Here is an 18,805-nt window from a genome sequence, read left to right on the forward strand (position 1 = left end):
TATCAATAGGAAAACAGGGCAATGAAATCTGAAGATGGTTTAAAAATATCAAGTCTTTCACTTGCTTTTTCTTTTGAATGGAGCAAGGAGACAAACTGAGAACTCCCTTATTTTTGCATGTGTGTAAGGCTCAAAATTGTGGATCACTGCCAATGCGTGAACATCAGACTGCTAAGAGACAGCAAGGATCAGACCAAAATGAGAGTATTTTGGGAATTTGGTTATTTTGTCATAAAAGTATCAGGAAAATGTCCCTCCGCTAAAGGAAAAACCAGCAGCCAAAACTTCCTAATGGAATTGCTATGGTAAGTTGAAGCTGGAAGCAGTTTGACCTTTGTTCCAAGCAGTTTGAGTGTTTTATACAAGAACAATAAACCAAGTAATTCCACAAAACCTGACATAAAATCTTATTTCAATGACTGAAAGCTTTGATTTTTCTTTACAGTTCAATCCATTCACACCCCTTGAGAAGGTAAAACCACGTTCCCCCCTTCGGGGATGCACAGTTATGGACAAGGAAATCACACCGTGATGGCCTCCACTGTACACTCCTGGTGCAGCAGTCAGCCCTTTTGCTGCACTTTATCTTTAGCATAACCACAGCCCCTGATAGAATTCGGCATGAGTCCCTGGTAAAAAATAATGGTAATAATTTTTTCCCCCAAAACGCAGGTAGGAATTCAGAGTCAGCTGTTTTAAAATTTATGAAAAGAAGCAGTAATTTAAGTGTGAGATGGGAGCAATTTTATTCCCATTTCAACTAATGCTAATGTTCAGATTTTAGTTATTAAAATTAATTTGCTTCAATTATATTAAAATCAGTGGAATTGTGTGCCACTGTGTTGATGGATAATAGCAATAAGCACTAAGTATGATGTTTGAAATCTGTACTCACTGTAAGCAGGAAGCATAAATGTAGCCACAAAGGCAAGAATAGAAAAATGAAAAGAACGCTCATCCCTTTTTTCATAGCAGAAAATAGGAAGCTACGCACAAGAAAAAAAAAAAGAAAAAAAAAAAGGGCAATCAAAAAAGTAAACTTTTGTACATGTTTTAGGGGAATTGTGTCTTTTTGACACTGATCTCATATTCCAGACTTATTGGACCCTGGCCAGATCTTAAACTCTGTCTCCTACAAAGTTCTCTGGTGGTCACTGAAGGCACAGAGCTCATCAAATTCTACTTCACCTTTCCTACGATGCATATAAGGTAAAGCCCAAGTTTCCCCTCTCCTACCTCCTTTCTCACCCCCACACCTCGGGCAGAAGCGCCCCCAAACACTGCAAGAAAGCAGAGACAGCTTCCCAGCAATCCATACGGGTAGGGCTGCAGAGCAATGACTGGAAAAAATGTCTCCATCACGTTGGTAATCTTTAAAGGAGCCCTGATTGATCTTATTTACAAAAAGCTCACGTGGATCTAGTTTTACTTTAGATTAGAAAGCATGTAACAGCCCATAAAGCTAATGGAGGTAAAATTCTTCAATACTGTGATCAATTACAAACTACCTTACATTTATCACAAGTGACTGTTTTTTCTCTGAGCTGATTCTAAGCCCTTTATCTTCTAGATTTCCCTTCTTCCTTTCCATTTTAATACGTTTATTGAATAATTAGAAAGCCTTCAATAGAACACAGAAGAGAAATGAGCTGGAAAAGCACTTGTGCGTTCAGGCAAATCCAACTGAAAGCCAACCACCCTCCTTGAGGATGCAAAGATCCTTTTCACAGAACTGGATGTATCAGAAAGACCTGCCACAGACCAAATAGCCCTGAGAAGAAACTTGATTCAGCGAGAGCTATCCTCCAACATCAGGCACAGGCTGTTGGAGGAGGAGGAGGATGCCATGTGCCAAGTAGTCACGTCAACTGTATTGTTCCCTTCTTTTCTTTTGAGCAGCCATGGGGTAGGAAGCAGGCCCCTACATATTTTGCTTGGAAAATGCTCACCAACCTAATTAAAATACTTGCAATTCAGCTGTTAAATAGGTTTGAGATGACTTGGAAGCTCTCAGGATTACAGTATCAAGATGCAAAGCTAAAGGTATTGCTGTGGTTGCACGCATCCTCACAGTCCATCATCCCTCCAGACCGAGCAGCAATTTCCCAGCCCTCCAACGCTTCAAGTCACAGTAGTTCACTGAGCATTGCACAGCTCTTCAGCATTATGCAAAGTCAATGTGAAGAGGAAAACCGAGAATCTGGATTCAAAGGCAGGAATGCTTGCTATCTGCAGTTGAAGAGACTCTCAAGTTGTAGAGCACCAAATCGTGACAGTTCAGTTTGCCCAATTGCTTACATAGCCTTGAAAGTATGCACGGTACTCGAAATACAAAGGGTATGATACTAGTCAGCAAGTTTTCATGGGTACACAACAAAACAGGAATAAACGTACAGCTTATCTGAACAGTTGAGAACTTGCTCCTGTATGGTTTCATACCGTTGCAAGCCAAGACAGCCTTTAGACAAGGTACTATTCCACAGATGAGTTTCAGAGCTTGGTATTCATTAACTGAATTGCAGTATTTTAATTTAAACCAGTGTTTAAATATTCAGGATGTTCCTAAGCAACGTTAGTCCCTTAGCCCCTAAAGCTGAGAAAAGACCTGCTAGAATGTAAGTGTCCCCTTTGAAATGATCATTTCTTGCACAAGGGTTTTCATGCATGATAAATTATTCCAGTCCTTAAGTTCACACGTACCTCTATTTTTCGTTGCCCTTTACTTCATCACAGTAGCCTTCGAAGAGCTCTGTTTAAGACTCCAGTATTATATCATAAGCTGATGTAGACCTTTGCTAGCATTTTCATTTACTTCCAGTGTGAGTTATGGACCCCTTCAATGATATCGAATGGCCAAAGGAGACGGGGTCAAATAGAGTTTGCCAAGAGCTAATGCACATCATATGCTAGACTGCATATGAAACTTAAGAGCTATCATCCTTCCACCATGCTACTATTTCTTTTATCTTCTACCTTTGGAGAGGACAAGACAGTCAATAATACTGTTGGGGATTCATCACACAATAGGCAGGCCTTTTTCAAGCAAGGAATCTGCTAATGAAAGTATTGTAGAATGATCTGTACATCTTAATGGACCTTGAACAAAGATTTGAGCTTTGCTTTTTTCTTATTTAAAAAAAAAAAAAGCCACCACATGAATTTTTATTAGTATATTACTCCAGACTTGTTTTGAACACTTTGGGGTCACCTTCTTTGTTGGAGCCCGCATAATGGCAGAGGGCAAAGTGGAGTGGAATGAATAAATAAGGAAACATTACACGGTACCTTTCAAGGACAGGTACCATAAATGAAGAGGTTTTGTTTGGTTGTTTCCACACACACACACTTTTTTTTTTTTTTTTCCTTTTTATCTCCCCCCAAGTTCTATGGTTTGTTTTTTTATTTGTTTTAAAACTTGTCAACACCTCGTGCACTATTTATGCATTGAAAACATCTTTCATACTTTGGGACTGGTGTTTCATTTTTATTCTATTTTTTTATATAGGATTATAGGTTCTTTTTGTCAACTATAAGCAGTCTTGGTAATTCAAGCTTTAAATTAAGTTTGCTTCAGGGTACCAAATACGAGCTAATGACAACTTAATTACAGATATCATTAAACATTTAACCTTATCACATAAAGTAAGGCTCATCCCAAGTTCTCCAGCTCAACCAGCAGCAATCAGCCAGGAGTAGCTCCTCTCCCTGGGCAGAAAAACCTAACACTCCCCAGGGAAATCAGGGTCTGGGATGTGGGGGCACATCAAGCTCCACCACTGATACAGTCTACAAGCAAGTGCGTAACCCTGCCTCCCAAACCAGGTAAATTGCACGTAGGAACATAGGGGCATCAAAACTGACAAAGCACTCTGCACTCGTGCACTACTGCTCATATGCATGGACTGAGGTCCACAGCATGCTCCAGCATGAAACCTAAGGGCACAGGCAGCTCAGCTAAGGCTCAGAGCTGAGGGGTGATGTGTGCCCTGACTCAATATTTTTCCTGCCAAAGGAATTTTTTAAAAAGGCAAATCACTTTCAAGAGCACGTTACACTTTCAGAGCCTGATGGATCTCAGGATCAAGGAAGAGCGAAGAAGCAGCACACAAGGAAGTGGTTTTTAAATAATAAAACAGATCGCTAATGTCCTGGCTATCTCCATGACAACTGAGCTGGATTGCTTCTGAATGTGATGGTGGATTGCCAGTTTTTAACCCTCATGAATAAAAGGACATTGGAGAAACCCACTCAAGTGGTTTCCAATCTGGTTTTCACTGAGAAAGTGATTTAATGTCCATGTACTTTTACAAAACAATATAAAAATAAATGCAGAAGAGGTACTCCAAAAAAGCTGAAATAAAGCCTTTTTCTTTTTCTGTGAAACAACAATCATGAGAATGAAAATCCCAGACTATATACATGTGTGTGTTGTATGTATGTATATTTTTAAATAAAAGTCTACTGATTTAATCTCCAGGACCTTTTCTCAAGTCAACATACATTTTAAATGTATAAATTTTATTTTAGTGTTTCAATTATTTCTAAACACCAGTTATTTTTGTCCTATACCACTTTTATTCCAGCAGAGCTCAAATGAGTTCAACAGTTTTATTGCTAATTTACATTGGTACAAATTGAAGAATAATCAGGCCTGGAAGACTGATATGAAAAATATGATGTGCAGCTGTGGTTTTTAAGATAATGTTTTCTGAATTACAACAGTATAGGGTAAATGCCTTCCCTCACTCTGGGTATGTTAATATGTTCCCTTGATTGTACTGTATGTATCAAAATGTAGACTACCATCGGAAAACAGACTAAAATGCAGCCATGAAAACAGACAGTAAACAGGATAAGCATACTTTTAAGAGTCATAATTCTTTCAGGGAGGTTAAATCAGAGGCTTATCACTAATTTCAAGCTACAAACGATAAAGCCATGAAAAAAAAAGACCAAAAAAAAAATCACACCCACTTAACAAAAAATTCCAAGACTATAATAACGTAAAATCTTCACGTCAAAGAGCACTTTTTTTGTTTTGTTTTGTTTTTTGTTTTTTGATATGTTTTCAGAGTTTTTAATACAGGTCAAATGCTGAAAGTTTCTGAGCAAGTTCAATGACATGTTACTTAGCCTTTGGCACACCTGGCTGAAGAGGGCTGTACAAGGAAGACTTTAAATAAGATCAGAGTTAGATATGGCAGATTTCCTGCATGAGGGATCCCTCGTCTTAAACAAGATCTACCAAATTTACCATCAAGTTTGCTTCTGCAATCTACTTCAGGGACTGATCTAGTACGTTTCTAAGTATCTGGTAGTAAGAAAAGTGAGATCACTGGAAAAATAATTGTTCTGGCAAGTATAGGTCAGGCATATGCACAGCAGAACCCAACTGCAAGTCAGTGCATCAGCAATGTTGGACCTCACTGTGCTCTGAACATGCTCTAGCTATTGGAAATCTGCTTTGCACTTGAAGATTTTCTCCTGTAATAGAGAGAAAGGTAGTCCAGATTTATCCCTTTAACTGTCAGAAAGAACTAGGATCAAGTTTCTGGTCTGCCAGATTTTCATTTTAGCAATTCATTGAGCATCTCACTGCCTCAGTTTCATGGAAATAGAGTTGGGATTTTTCTGACCCATGAACGCAGTTAGGATTTAGAGCTACTCACCTTAACTTGGTCTTGACGTTGATGAGAATTGCCCTCATTTCACTCCACTGCTGTCAGCATTTCTGCAGCCATTTGAACTCAGGTAGGGATCTGTCCTCAGGTGTAGCAACAGATTCCTGGAGTACCTCAGCAGTGTAAAAGGGACTCAGGTAAGGGTCTGTTATTTCACATCATAACACAAGCTCATCAGTATAAATGGCCATTATAAGAAAACCTAAAGAATGTAACATGGGCTATGGTACATACCAGTGTGGTGGTTATTCTGTCATGATTATTTTATTAAATGCCTATTAGCATCAGCCAACTCTGCCTTGCAGTCAAGCAACCAGGGCAAAAGGGGAGCATAAAGCAAAAATCAAAACATACAGTAAGCATCTTGTCAGCCCTAACAAACCATGATTAGCAAAACTGCCTCTTCTAACTCCAGAAGTGTCAGAACTCATGCTCTAGCTAGACATGCTTTTAAAACACTGCCATCACCACATGGCAGCCTCTTATTTCATACCACTTATAAGCAAAGTGTCCTTTGGCCTATGCTGAGGGATGCGTGGTTGTAAGGGTCTGTATCCCTCTCTTCACAGAGAATCTACCTCTATTAAAAGAGTTTTTAAATCAAGTCCATTTTATTTTCTCAGCTGAATTAGCCTGAAAAAAATCCTCCATTAAAAATAATCGAAGATGCCACATAGAATTATTTAAGACTTGATTTCTCTTCCAATTACAGTTTGATAGATTCGCTTTACATGACATCTGTGGACAACACTAAAAACCATCGTTTTCATCAAGTGCCGTCTTAATGTAGATGGAGCCTAATTGAATTCCATGGTGTCACAAATAACACAGCACTAACCCCAGGAGTAGAAAAATTACCCTAAATCTGCAACAGAGATGTCCGACAGAACTGCTAGAGAAGCTCACATTTCTTTTCAGCTGCAGCCACACCGTCAGCTCACACCACTTATAGATTCATCTGTCATTTTTCTGACAGTTTTGCATGTTAATTTATGGTATTGATTGTGCAGAGCGCTGGGGTGTGGAAGGGTTAGCTTTGAAAATGAAATCTATTCAAAATATTTTGGCAATACCTGCCACTTTTTAAGCTTATATTGTACTGTCCAAAGTTTTTGCTTACAGTATTGATTATTCTGCTAGCTTCTGCTGGGACTTCTTCTTACAGGTGTCTTGGAGCCACAAAATAGTATATTTCATCCACATCCTAAAGATCTGCTTCCAAAAGTCTGCCTTCTAATTCTGCTCAAGAGGAATTACAGAGCTCAGGTAACTCCTCCTGTAAAATGTCATCCCCAATTCTTTATTTGTTTTCAAGTGTGTTTTAATTAAACATTGAGGTGTGAAAAATGTCAAAACCACCTCTTCATAGAACCCTGAACATAGCTGTGATTAAAATGGCAACTATTTATTTGTTTAGAATTTAATCAACAGTATAAACTCCTGAGAGTTGAAGCAGGCAGCGATGCTCAAGGCACACCCTGAACAAAGACGCATCTTTCCAGGCTTCCCAAGAAAGCTGCTGCCAGGCTCTTCTGCTGTCCAGAAAGAAACAGACCAAGCAGAACCAGAAGCCAGCAGCTGAAATGGTCAGTAGTTACTGGTAGGTTGCTCTCCAAAAACTAATTTTTAATATAAATTTCATGGAGTACCCATCATCTGCATATGCTTGTCAAGCAACATGTAACCTGTTTATTAGTTAAGTCTGCCAGAAGCCTGAAACAACTGAGACATAAATTCACCCACCCATCATAAAGATGTATTAATTTTAAAGCTGATGAGACGATGCGAATTTGAAGAGCAGCAGTATTTGATTACTGACAGACAAAGAAAAGAATGAATATCAAAACAAGATACTTCTTTGCTGTTACAGGTGGGAGGAGCATGGCAGCATTCATCCAACCCTCAGAACTAAATCAGCACTGAGATAATGAGCAGCTCGGGGTGAAGGTGACACAGGAGGCAGCAGAGCTTCAGGATCAAACGCGTATCCTTCGCGAGTACGCACACAGGACGGTGCTGCACGCTGTTCTGTCCAGCCACTGAGCAGCTCTCATTTGCAGTCTCAAACCACAATATTGCATTAATTCAGGCAGTTCTTCAGATAACTCCCCTTTTCACATTCCACTCATTATGCTACAAAGAACATTAAAGCAAAAGTGCAATCAACTCAGTCGCTTATGTTTCCTGTACCCAGAACATGTAGTGTACAGTGATACAGACATGCTGAAGTCTAGTCCTGGAGCATTGAGCTTTTATTTTGCATTCAGTTCTAAATTAATATGAAATTCCTGACAACGAGCTGTATTCCGAACACATCAATTAGTACTACCTGTATGAACAGCAGAGGTATTAACAGTGATTAACTGCTGAGTGTTCTGCCTATCATGTTCGTTTTGTTAACATGCAAAACCAACTGGCCTTATTAAAGCATGTTTTTGAGTCTCTAATTTCAGTCAGTAAATCAATATATTGTATTATCCCGGGATCCAGAAGTCTGTGAAGAGTATCATAAGATTCTTGTGCAAGCAAACTAAATGTAAACAAGTTTCTAAAGCAGACTATCAATTAAAGATATAAGAAAGTCCTTTTTTAGCCCCAGTTTTAATATTATTCACTTGGCTAGGATCTTAACGAGGCAGAGGATCAGCAAGTCAATGTAACTAAACCAAATACCATCTTTTTGCTGTTATGCTCCCCCACAAATAAACCAAACATACTTGTAGGTCAATCAAAGGAAATGGTGTTCAAAAACACAACTTTGATAATCAGAAATGAATTAATGTTTGCACAGTGCTTTAGAAAGCATCCCACAAATACTCTCGGAAAAGAAATTGAGTTGAGCTCTGTTCACATCCAATAAACAAAGCACTTCACATTTAAAATCACCACCGCCCATTCCAACAGGAACAACTGTAATTAAAAAGATGTTAAGAACAATCATGATCTGGTTCTAAATTAAGTCCATCTTCATACTACGGTTAAGGATTGTAAATTAAATGCAAGACTTCCTACCTGTAAGATTTGTGCTAGCACTCATGTCTTGATTCATTTAAGCCAAGGACCTCATTTAGTGCAAGTTGATTAGAAATACCCTGAAATCCCCCTCACCTGATACTTTCTGTAGCTGAGCCATTGCTGTGTTAGAAAGAAATGCCAGCCTATCCCAGAGGTACACACAGCCTTCCAGAGCATTCTAAGCTCCACCAAACTACCTGTTACCTGTTAAAGAGGTTAATAGCTATCCTACAGCTGATGCAAAGGACAAAAAGAACTGCCATTTTTACTAGGAAAATAAGCTGAGGTCCATATAAACATGAATCACTCAGCAGGAGGTCAAACTAAGCAGCCTGAAGGGTCCTTCTTGGCCTCAGGAGCTATAAATTTTCTCATGCTTGGATTCAGTTTCCTCTGGCCCATATTCAAGTTTGCTTTGTAAGTGGTTTTTCATTGTGTCAATGATCACGTTGATAAATGGATACTGTGCACAGGATAAGGTCTGAAGCACCTTTATCTATAAGAGTCAACAAAATTTGAGCTTATTTTGAGGCCGGAACGGAACCAAAATGCTCAATTCTCTACTCACTTTCTTCTTTTCTTCAAGCAAACACCAAGATACTGTCAGAGATCCATGGGGCATGCTCTCCTCCTACAGTCAAATGGAGCCTTTAAGTACCTTATTTTGACTAGCATCCTTTGCAAAACCAGCAGTCCCACTATTCTCGGACCTGGGCAAGGATTGTTAAGATAATGCCATAAAATTGAAAGCCGGGTAGAACAAAGGGAGAGAAAGAAGAACAGCAATTCTGCAGACAGACCCCTGCATCAGTGTAAGGGCTTTGTACTGGAAAAGCAAATGAGCTTTTTAGTAAAGTTAGTGCCTTGTCAGAAATACTGGGCAGAGTCAGGGCACTTTTTCCTCTCAATCCACAATAGATGCAAAGCAGGGGGATGGGGAAGATGTTTACTGAATCATAGGCAGCTGGAAAAATCATGATATCATGCTTTCTTTCAAGTCTACTTTATAATTTTGTATCTATGGGGAGCACCCTAATCTTCAGAGCACACTAGCCAGACTAATTAAGACTCCATAAACATCACTCTGAAAAAGAGACCGTCTCCCCAGTAAACATCTGCTCCAGTATGATCACATTTCAATGCAAAGAGGGAGGAAGGAAACAGGAGAATGCCCATGTTTGATACATTTACAATTTTAAGTTTTAAAGATCTCAGCATAAAAGGAGGTAGCTCCACAAAAAATTCAGCAGTAAGGAGCAACTTGATATACAAAACCTTTCATCAGTGCATAGCTAGGGGTCATTAACACAGAGGCCTCAGGCTAGAGCATTAATTTCCCTAGCTGTCTAAAAGTGAAAGATGTACAAAATAAGCTTTTTATTGAATATTTGAACAGGGTTAGAGACTGCACCAGGTCTATGATTTTGTGTGGTTGTGCTTTTTGTTGTTGGTGGTGGTTTTTTAAAAGTATTCTACACATTTTAACCTTCCAGAGTATTTTCCACATGCCAAGACAGCCACCCGGAGGTCTGACAAATGGCACAACTGGATGTGTTCTTCCTTTGGACAATAATTAAGCTCAGAATTTACCAAACAGAAGTGCACAATCTCCTCCTCCTAGCTAGATGCAGGCCTTCGCAGCCATGCAACTCGAGGTTATCTCTGACAAGTGTGACCTCTGTAAGTGTTGCAGCTGCACACTCCTCATAAAGGTGTTGCACATCAGGGTGGTACAGAACTCCCACAGGGAGACATTTCTGCTTCCCACTTCAGCTGTAGTAACCGTTCTAACTCCAGGGAGTTTTAAAGTTAACTATTTTTCTAGAAGTTAATTTTTTTAAAGATTATATTTCCAAAGGTTACTTCCTTCCATAGTTCACCGCCCCTTCTCCTTCCTATCGTCCTCCAAGACTCAAGATAGGCAGGATTCAAAGCTCTCAGCGTGATGGATTTAATGTCCAGCATCTTGCAAATTCTAGAGAGACAGACATGGTTCCCAGACACCAGCGAAACGGAAGGATTACCTTGCTTTTCAGCAGATTTACACAGCATTTCACTTCATTCCTAGAAGGTTTAGAGGCATTAGATCTTAAAACTGTATCATTAGGCATGGAACTGAGATTTTTATTTATTTATTTTTTAAAAGGTTGCTGGCAGTTATCTTCTCCTTAGAAATATAATAGTGGGCTCTTTACTAATGCTGCATAGATAAATTCATTTGAAGCATTGGAAGACAAAGTTTACAATGGGCTCGACGTTGCCATTGGAGAGGGCACTGCCTGAGAAGCGCTCTGGACGTGCCCACTTTGAACACTGTAGTACAGCATGAAGAAAATGGAATTACTGATAGAAATAACTTAATCTGCATTCCAAAGCGTTAAATCTGACCATACAGTAAGTGTAATAGAACTAACGGGAGGTGACTGGAAAGAATACTAGAATAATCAGACGTGTAAAAATAGCTGCCAGCACTCCTCTGAAGAAAACAACAGTTTTATACTCGGATACCTAACTGGTATGGGAGAACAACAGTCTATGAAAACTGAAGATTACCTGATGTGATTTCCATCAAACTCCCCGAAACAGTTCTCCTTCATATCTTTGGCTAGCTTTCCTTAGAATATTTCATTTTGAAAATGTTAAGTAAGATCAAAACTGTAAGGGGGAGAACCTGTTTTTTTAGGCAATTGTAGCAGTAAGGAGAACAGTGCCCAGTGCAGGGAGCATACAACACAAACACAAAGCTCAGAGGTCTCAAGGGCATTTATCAGCAGATATTTGCATGGCCACAAGAATCTTTCATTTGTTTCAGAGAATTCTGTCTTATTTAAATGCAATTACAGCAAAATACCATAAGCAAGATACAAAGAAAATTTTTTTTTTTTTTTTTTTTTTTTTTTTTAATAAATTGGTGCATGAAGATGCAAAGCAACTAGGCAACTAGGCAAGAACAGGAAAATACTTCTTTTGGAATAACCATTTTTTTTCAAGTTGCCCATCCTTCAAGAAACTTAAAAAGGATTACTAATTCTCCAATAGCACATTCCTTTATCCTCCTTACCTCTTAACTGCCCAGTAATACCCTCTAAGACAGAAGGCAGTCAGATGAGAGAGAATTACAGCTCAATTGTGTTGGTTTGCTGCTGCCATCCATTCTGAATGTGCCCCACCAATAAATAAATAAATAAATAAATAAATAAATAAATAAATAAATAAATAAATTGGGGCACAGCCATTCAGATAATGTAAATGAAAAGAAAATAGAAATTTCTTCCATGTTTTAGGCAAGGGAGGGAGCAAGCTAGCTGAGCACAAGCACTAATACTACCACTTTAAGTGCTAGACCATCCATACCCAAATAAATATGACACAGAGTTGAGTCATTACCTTTCAGCCTACTTGGAAGAAGTAGTTCATTATCATAGTTTATTTGGTTACCTAACAAAATTACAGCATTTCTGAAAGGTACCATACATCTACACTTCCCACTGTGGAGTGGTTTTTGGTCCAAGAGAAGCCTCGTTTACAAAACGTTACAGTAATCTGAACGTCAAGAAATTTGAACAGGGAAAAAAACATATAGGTAATTTTATCAGGTTTATATCTTTTTTTTTTTTTTTTTTAGATTCTCTGAGAAATACATTGCCGTGATATTTTGAATGTGTCGGCCAATTGAGTGGGTTTGCAAAATAAAGACAGATGGCAATGGATTGCCCAAATGTTTCATTGTGGGAAGTCATCCATTTGCTGTGCCTCCAACATGACTGTTTCTAAGATCGAACCCTGCTCGATTCCCCTACTGCTCACAAACCACCTGCTCTCCTGCTGTGGGGCGAGCAGGTATGAAGAGGAGCGCTGTATGGCACTGCTGTGGGGCTAGCAGTTATGAAGAGAAGCACTGTATGGCACCACTGCTTTATCAGCTGTGGGAGCAGAAGAGAGTGGTATGAGAAATCCAATATGTACTCTTAGGATGAGGAGTAAAAGCAGTCAAGTCCCATTTCCTTTGAAGTCACTAAGAGTTGATGTGACTTTGAAATCATTGATTTGAAATTTTCAGTGCCCTGGGTGATATCTGTATTTTTCTAAGGATGAGGCGAATCAGGTCAAGGCTATTCAAAACTGTCTGCAGTCCCTGGTGTCCTCAATTCTTCACTCTGAGACTGATGCCAGGCTGGAACAAGATTAAAAGGAAAGCATAAAACTCCAGCCCATGCCTGGCTAACACAGAGCTGAGTGCAAATGTGTTCCTTCTGGGAGGCAGGTCCTATGAGGGGAGGCTGAGGACACTTGAATGGTCTAGTTGGGAGAAAATGAAGCTAAGAAGGGCCCTCATTGCTTCCCACAGCTCTCTGAGGAGGGGAAGCGGAGAGGGAGGCACCAACCTCTTCTCCCTGGTAACCACGGCCAGAACATGTGGGAATGGCACAACACAGCACCAGGGGACAGCAGCTGTCCACACTGGGCATCAGGAAAAGCTTCTAGATCATGAGTGTGGTCAAACACTGCAACAGGCTTCCTTGTGAAGGGTTTGATGCCCCATGCCTGTAAATGTGCAAGAGGCACTTGGGTAATGCCCTTAATATGTTTCAACTTTTGGTTACCTCTGAGGTGGTCAGGCAGAGTCAAGGATCTTTGTTGGTCCCTCCAACTGAACTACTCTATTCACATCACAACACCAATGAAACAAATTCCCAGGACATCCGTCACTCAACAGCCAGCTATGCCCACTGTCTGGGAAAAGAAAGTCCCAGGCAGTATCATTTTGGGAACCAGAATTTTCGTTGCTGCCCCTCCTCACCTTTCCCCAGAGATTTTCTTCCCTCCTTCCCCAGGGTGACCCAGAGCACAGCCCACATTTGGGCATCTTCTCTCTTACTGCCTCACTCTCTCAAATAAATACCTACACAAATAAGGTTCAATGAGCTGTGAACCTACTATACCACCAGTCCCAGTCAGACTTGCAGCTTGTTGATGGAATTATACAACAAAGATCTGCTACCTTCTCCTCCAGGCTGTATCCATTTTACATCCCCATTATAATTTTACCTGTTTGATTTTCCCCATTTTTCCCCCAACACCTCATGTTGTGAAATCCCTGCAATTGCAGCCAGAATCAAGGTCTTTGTGCACAAAAATCACACATAGCTTATTCTGCAGACATCTTCCTCTAACATGGCTCTTGCCATGTTCAGGCAATGCTTTATTTTTAGACTGTAATGGTCATTTCTCACCTGCTTTCTATATCTGTAATAGGACACATCCAGGCATGCTCATTTTTTTTTCCCATAGCGCTGAACAGTTTGCTTATTATACGCTTTAAAAAACTGGGGCTGCACAGAACTTCTCAGTCTTCTGAGTTGTGAACAAACCACAGAGGACACTGATCCCCATGTCCCTGTCCTTTGACACCTCCAAGTTACAGCTATCAGCTGCTGGTGAGAGCAGGGAAGGAGGTGGTATCACTGCTCTGAAAGCCAGGGTTCTGCAAAATGCATCCTACCATCCAACAGAGCTCCATGGAAAGAGAGCATTTCTATTTTTGTATCTGTTTGTACAGATAAGCTCAGGCAGTTTGTATCTTCTTTATAGTACTAGCATTTCTACACTGACAAATATGCAGTATCAGCCTCAGAAATTAAATAAAAAAATCGGACCAGTAGACCATTCTTTTTCTTCCTTATATTCACATATAATAATGAAGGAGGAAAGAGACTGTCAAATGCAATAGGATATCAGGAAAAACAGCTTTACATTTCAATTAGTTTTAGATATCATTAGGGCTTCTTTACAAACGCCTCCCCTGCAACTTGAGGAAGCCATTTAAATCATGCCCTTCAAGGAGTACTATTTCAGACCCTCCTCCAGCCAGGTATCCCCAGAGTGACCATCTTTGTGTTAAACCACCAAAACTCTGAGTGATGAATTTAGAGAAGCTAAGCTATAAATCTATTGCTGCATTAAGGGATTTCCTGTTAAAAACGAAGAGGCTTGTTTCTCTCTTTTGTGATACAGTTGAGCACTGGGATCGTTTAATCTAGGTAATTAATGTACCGGTATAAATCTGGCCCTTGCCAGTCAGTTTCACTCATGATCCCTGTGACATGATATAATGATCAGGAAATTTCAGAATAAAAATATCAGACAATTTTAAAGAGTTATAGAACAAATCTAAAATGTTGGATTACAAAATGTAATTCTTTCATTTTTTTCTTTCTTTTTTTTTTTCTTCATAAAAACGAGTTCTGAATGTGCAAACATTAAAAACAGCAGATGTGCAGCTATTTTATGCAACATATAAAACATTTTGCCTTTGACAAGATTTATGTGAGGGCTGAGACTTTCATACAAGCAAGACCGAAAAGCCTTGCTATAAAAACGTCAGCTCCACTGCACTAACAACCTAATACCTGAAATACCCTGTCTGGTAAGGAACAGAACTAAACTGAATAGACTGAGCAGTAGTTATTGTCAATGTCGAAGGAGATAGGAGAGAGATGCAACACCTCTCCCATGGCGCTTCAGATTTCACTGAATTGTGCCTGATGCTCTTCGGTCACATAGGCAAACATCCACATTCAACTCCTTTGACCTTTGCCAATGGCATCAGAGGCCACACTGCTATATTTTTATCCATCTCGCAGAAGATCACCAGGTTAATTACAAGAATAAGGCTCACTAATGGTAGTAAGCAACAGTTGCATAGAGCAGGCTGCAGCAGATAAAGGGCAGCTGTTGACATTGAGGAGCCACAATTATTTATATCAGCCTCAGTGGAAGAAAGAGTCCAGTAGAGTAAAGCACACAACCCGCAGCCAGCCATCCTGACCTAAATACTCACATGCTAAAGCCAAAACCTGGCCTGAAAGGAATTCTTGGAAGAGCACAAATGACAACCATGCTCTGCAAACATCTTTGCAACTTGGAGACGCTCCCGTTGCATTTTATATTGAAAATTTGTTGTCCGAAGTTATCTCAAGAAGAAATTAAAAATTGCCTAATTTACCATGTGCAGCTCAGCTTTGACTCAGATTCTATTCTCGATCATTACATTATGCAAATTACTTAATAAAGCTCCATAATCCCTTTAATGCAGCCCACACTGGTTTAAAAATTAAAAATCACTATTGTTTCCATTATCCTTTTAATTGGATGATGGCATGACTAATATACAATATAAAAGTCAACTATTTAATCACATAATCATCCTGGTTTACATTTTCTTCATGCCAGGTATTTCTAAATTCAGACATTACATTGTCAATTAACACAAAACGTATAGCTTTCAGCTTTTTGGACAATGCCTCCGATTCAGTAAAATATTGATTGAAATGCATGGTAGGAATGTAGCGTACAAATAAATAATTGCATGCCAGACATTGGATGCTCGAAGTGTTTAGCATCGGGTCATTGCAGCTTGAGAGTGAGCGCACTTGACAGGCAATCACCCTAATAACAAGGCTCCTTGCATTGGCATCAGCTGCAGCATTCCTGGGAAACGATGAAATTCCTTTCTGCTTCTCTGCATGAAGATGAAGGAAGAAAAGGCAATGACAAGAGCTTCTATTCAGCAGCACATAAGCACCTGTCTTCCTAAGTGATTTGATGAGCTGATTCCTATGCTAAATTGAGTGCCATATATTGCTGCTGGGAAGGGGGAGGCATCAGCAATTCCTCCAGCAAGGTTCACTCTTCAGGAGAGATTCTTCCTGGCTGAAGCAATTCCCCGTGTAATATTACATTGATTCTGTAAAGATCTCGTCTGATATTTGGTAGTATTCATGTGACTGACTACAGAAAATTACTTGGTTAGGCAAAGAACTATGCATACATTGTAGCAGCTAACATGAAAACATTACCAAACATCCAAGATTAAGACATACAGGTGGTTTTGGGGGGAATCACCAAAGGAGAGGCTAGACAATAACTTCTTAGTTACTGGCCAAATGGTTTTGCATCATTTTCCGAAGGATCTCAGCCAGAGCTACTCTCATTTTTAAGGAATTCTTAATAGATGCTTATTTGCTAATCATTTTGTGAAAGCAGTTTTATGATTTACTTTTTTAATTGTTCTGATGAATTTTCTGCTCTAGAAGAAAAAAGCAGAAAAACAAAGTTGCTGGAAAGTCATGTATTGACATATAGCAACACATTTCTTCATTTGGACTTCAAAATTGTAGGGTATTTTTAATCTTTGTTCCAAGTGTAAAATGTCGATATCTAAATGAATTTTGATTAACCTAGTGCATACTGTTTTTAGATTCAGTTCACAAATCATTCAAAGGTTTGAACTTTACATCTCTGCTCTGAGAAAAATATTTTCAGAAAGCTTAGATGTTCATTAGACAGAAAAGCTTTTATTGCTCATTCTCATCCCAGCCCATCTTCATATTCCCCCTTTAAAGATCTACTTGACTATTTTCCTCATGGTGAAATATTCATGGTTTGCAATTTATGCAGAGGGATTAGTTTAAACAATGCTTCAAAGTTACTATAAAATATGGGAAAGCATTTGAATGCAGGAGAGAACACTAAAACTATAGAGGGCTCATTTCTTCAGGAAGCCAATATATGAAACATCTGAAACACTCCAGCATTTAATAAGAGAATGTTAAGTTTCAGGTAGCAATACAATTTAGTGTAGGAAGGAGGCAATACTTTTCATAGTAAAGTAAAAATATTTTACATGCAATTTGAATTGTAGAATCATTAGAGAAAGCAGTAGGTATCAATTCCTATAACATCTCTATTAGAAACAACTAGTAATTGAGCTGCAGAGTTCCAGAGCAGACAGTTTTCTCCTGAATTAAATAGCTGCCACCTACAAAACAGATATGAAACTATATCAGATGTGTAGATTTGAAATGTAATCCAAAACAAAACAGAAGGAAAACCAAAACACACTAATAAGGAAATAGACCTGCTGAAGGCCAGAAATGCCAACAGTTTGCAGTACTTACAAAAAACAGTTTCTAGAGGCATTAGAAGAGCCCAAGTATATCAGAACTCTCCAGTCCAAAGCTTAGATGTCACCAGATCTGAAAGAATTAAATTCTTGATTCATCATGGGTTACGCCCAAAAAATACAACAGACATTTCTAAACAGGTTGGTATGGTTTTTGTTTGTTTGTTGTTGTTGGGCTTTGTTTGTTTATAATAATTGCACAGCATGGCACATATGGTTTGTTTTCAAAGGTTTTGTACTGTTAGGGAAGAAGTGCTTCATGAAGAAGTTTATCCTTCATCTGTAAAATGCTGTAGTTAAATTTGGCAACAGCTCTTGCAGAAGCCATGAAATTACAGTTCACTTGTGCTGGAAGTAACTGGCTGGCTCCAAGAACTGCTGCATGAAACCTATCACCTGCGGGACTGCAGACAGGATGAACACGGTGGTCCTCTTGGTCCTCAAAAGCCATGAACAGAGAGAACTGGCACAAGCTAACGAGCTCCTAAAGTTCAGATTTTACCCTGACACAAATACATAATGCAGCCTACACTCACACTTCTGTAAAACAAAACCAACACTGGGAGAAGTAAAAATAGGGCTTACAGTAGGTAATTATATTCCTGTACCATACCAGCGTCACTTAAAACTAAACCCTAACACCAGCATTCTCCTTTCCCCTTTCATTCCCAGCACAGAAGGTTTCAGGGATACGTGGACACAAGAGAGCCGTGAGCCCTCTCATTACAAGTTTCTATCATCGTCACCAGCCAGAGCTTCCCATCGCACAGAGACTACAAACCAGCTGCTTTCCAGCCTGATTCTTCCTTACACTCTGATCAGACTGAAGGAAGAAAAGGAAATTTTCTTGTGCTCCTGTCCACATTCACTTGCTTCCTCCTTGGTTTGGTGCACTCCCAGCTCCCCATCTACTACTTTGATCATCTCCCTTAAAAGGGAGCATAAATAATTGAGCTGCTGAGCTTCTGCACAGATCAGCTGCTGAACAAACCCCTAGCAATATCCTCATTGACATAAAGGTGAAGTAGCTTCCCCGAAATAGTAAAAAAATAAAATAAAATAAAATAAATGCTGCAACAAGGCTCCTGTGCTGAGGATGAGGTGCAGAAGCTTGGATGAGTATTGATACAACATGCAAGGAGGA

General features: G+C 39.4%; 1 long non-coding RNA gene across 2 annotated transcripts in view; it reads right to left on the reverse strand.

The window, feature by feature from the left end:
- Nucleotides 1-18,805, reverse strand: part of LOC137841868 (uncharacterized) — a 46,696-nt gene that overhangs the window by 2,630 nt on the left and 25,261 nt on the right. Inside the window, exons 4-5 of one of the 2 annotated variants that reach the window (XR_011088807.1) lie at nt 17,657-17,734; nt 17,034-17,517 (exon numbers count right to left, since the gene is read on the reverse strand). This is a non-coding gene — a long non-coding RNA (uncharacterized lncRNA). Of the gene's footprint in view, nt 1-5,669; nt 5,786-17,033; nt 17,518-17,656; nt 17,735-18,805 lie in introns of those variants that run through there. The other variant, XR_011088808.1, reaches the window with a different exon arrangement.

This window comes from Anas acuta, chromosome 18 (genome assembly GCF_963932015.1).
Source record: "Anas acuta chromosome 18, bAnaAcu1.1, whole genome shotgun sequence".
Classification (NCBI taxonomy): domain Eukaryota; kingdom Metazoa; phylum Chordata; class Aves; order Anseriformes; family Anatidae; genus Anas; species Anas acuta.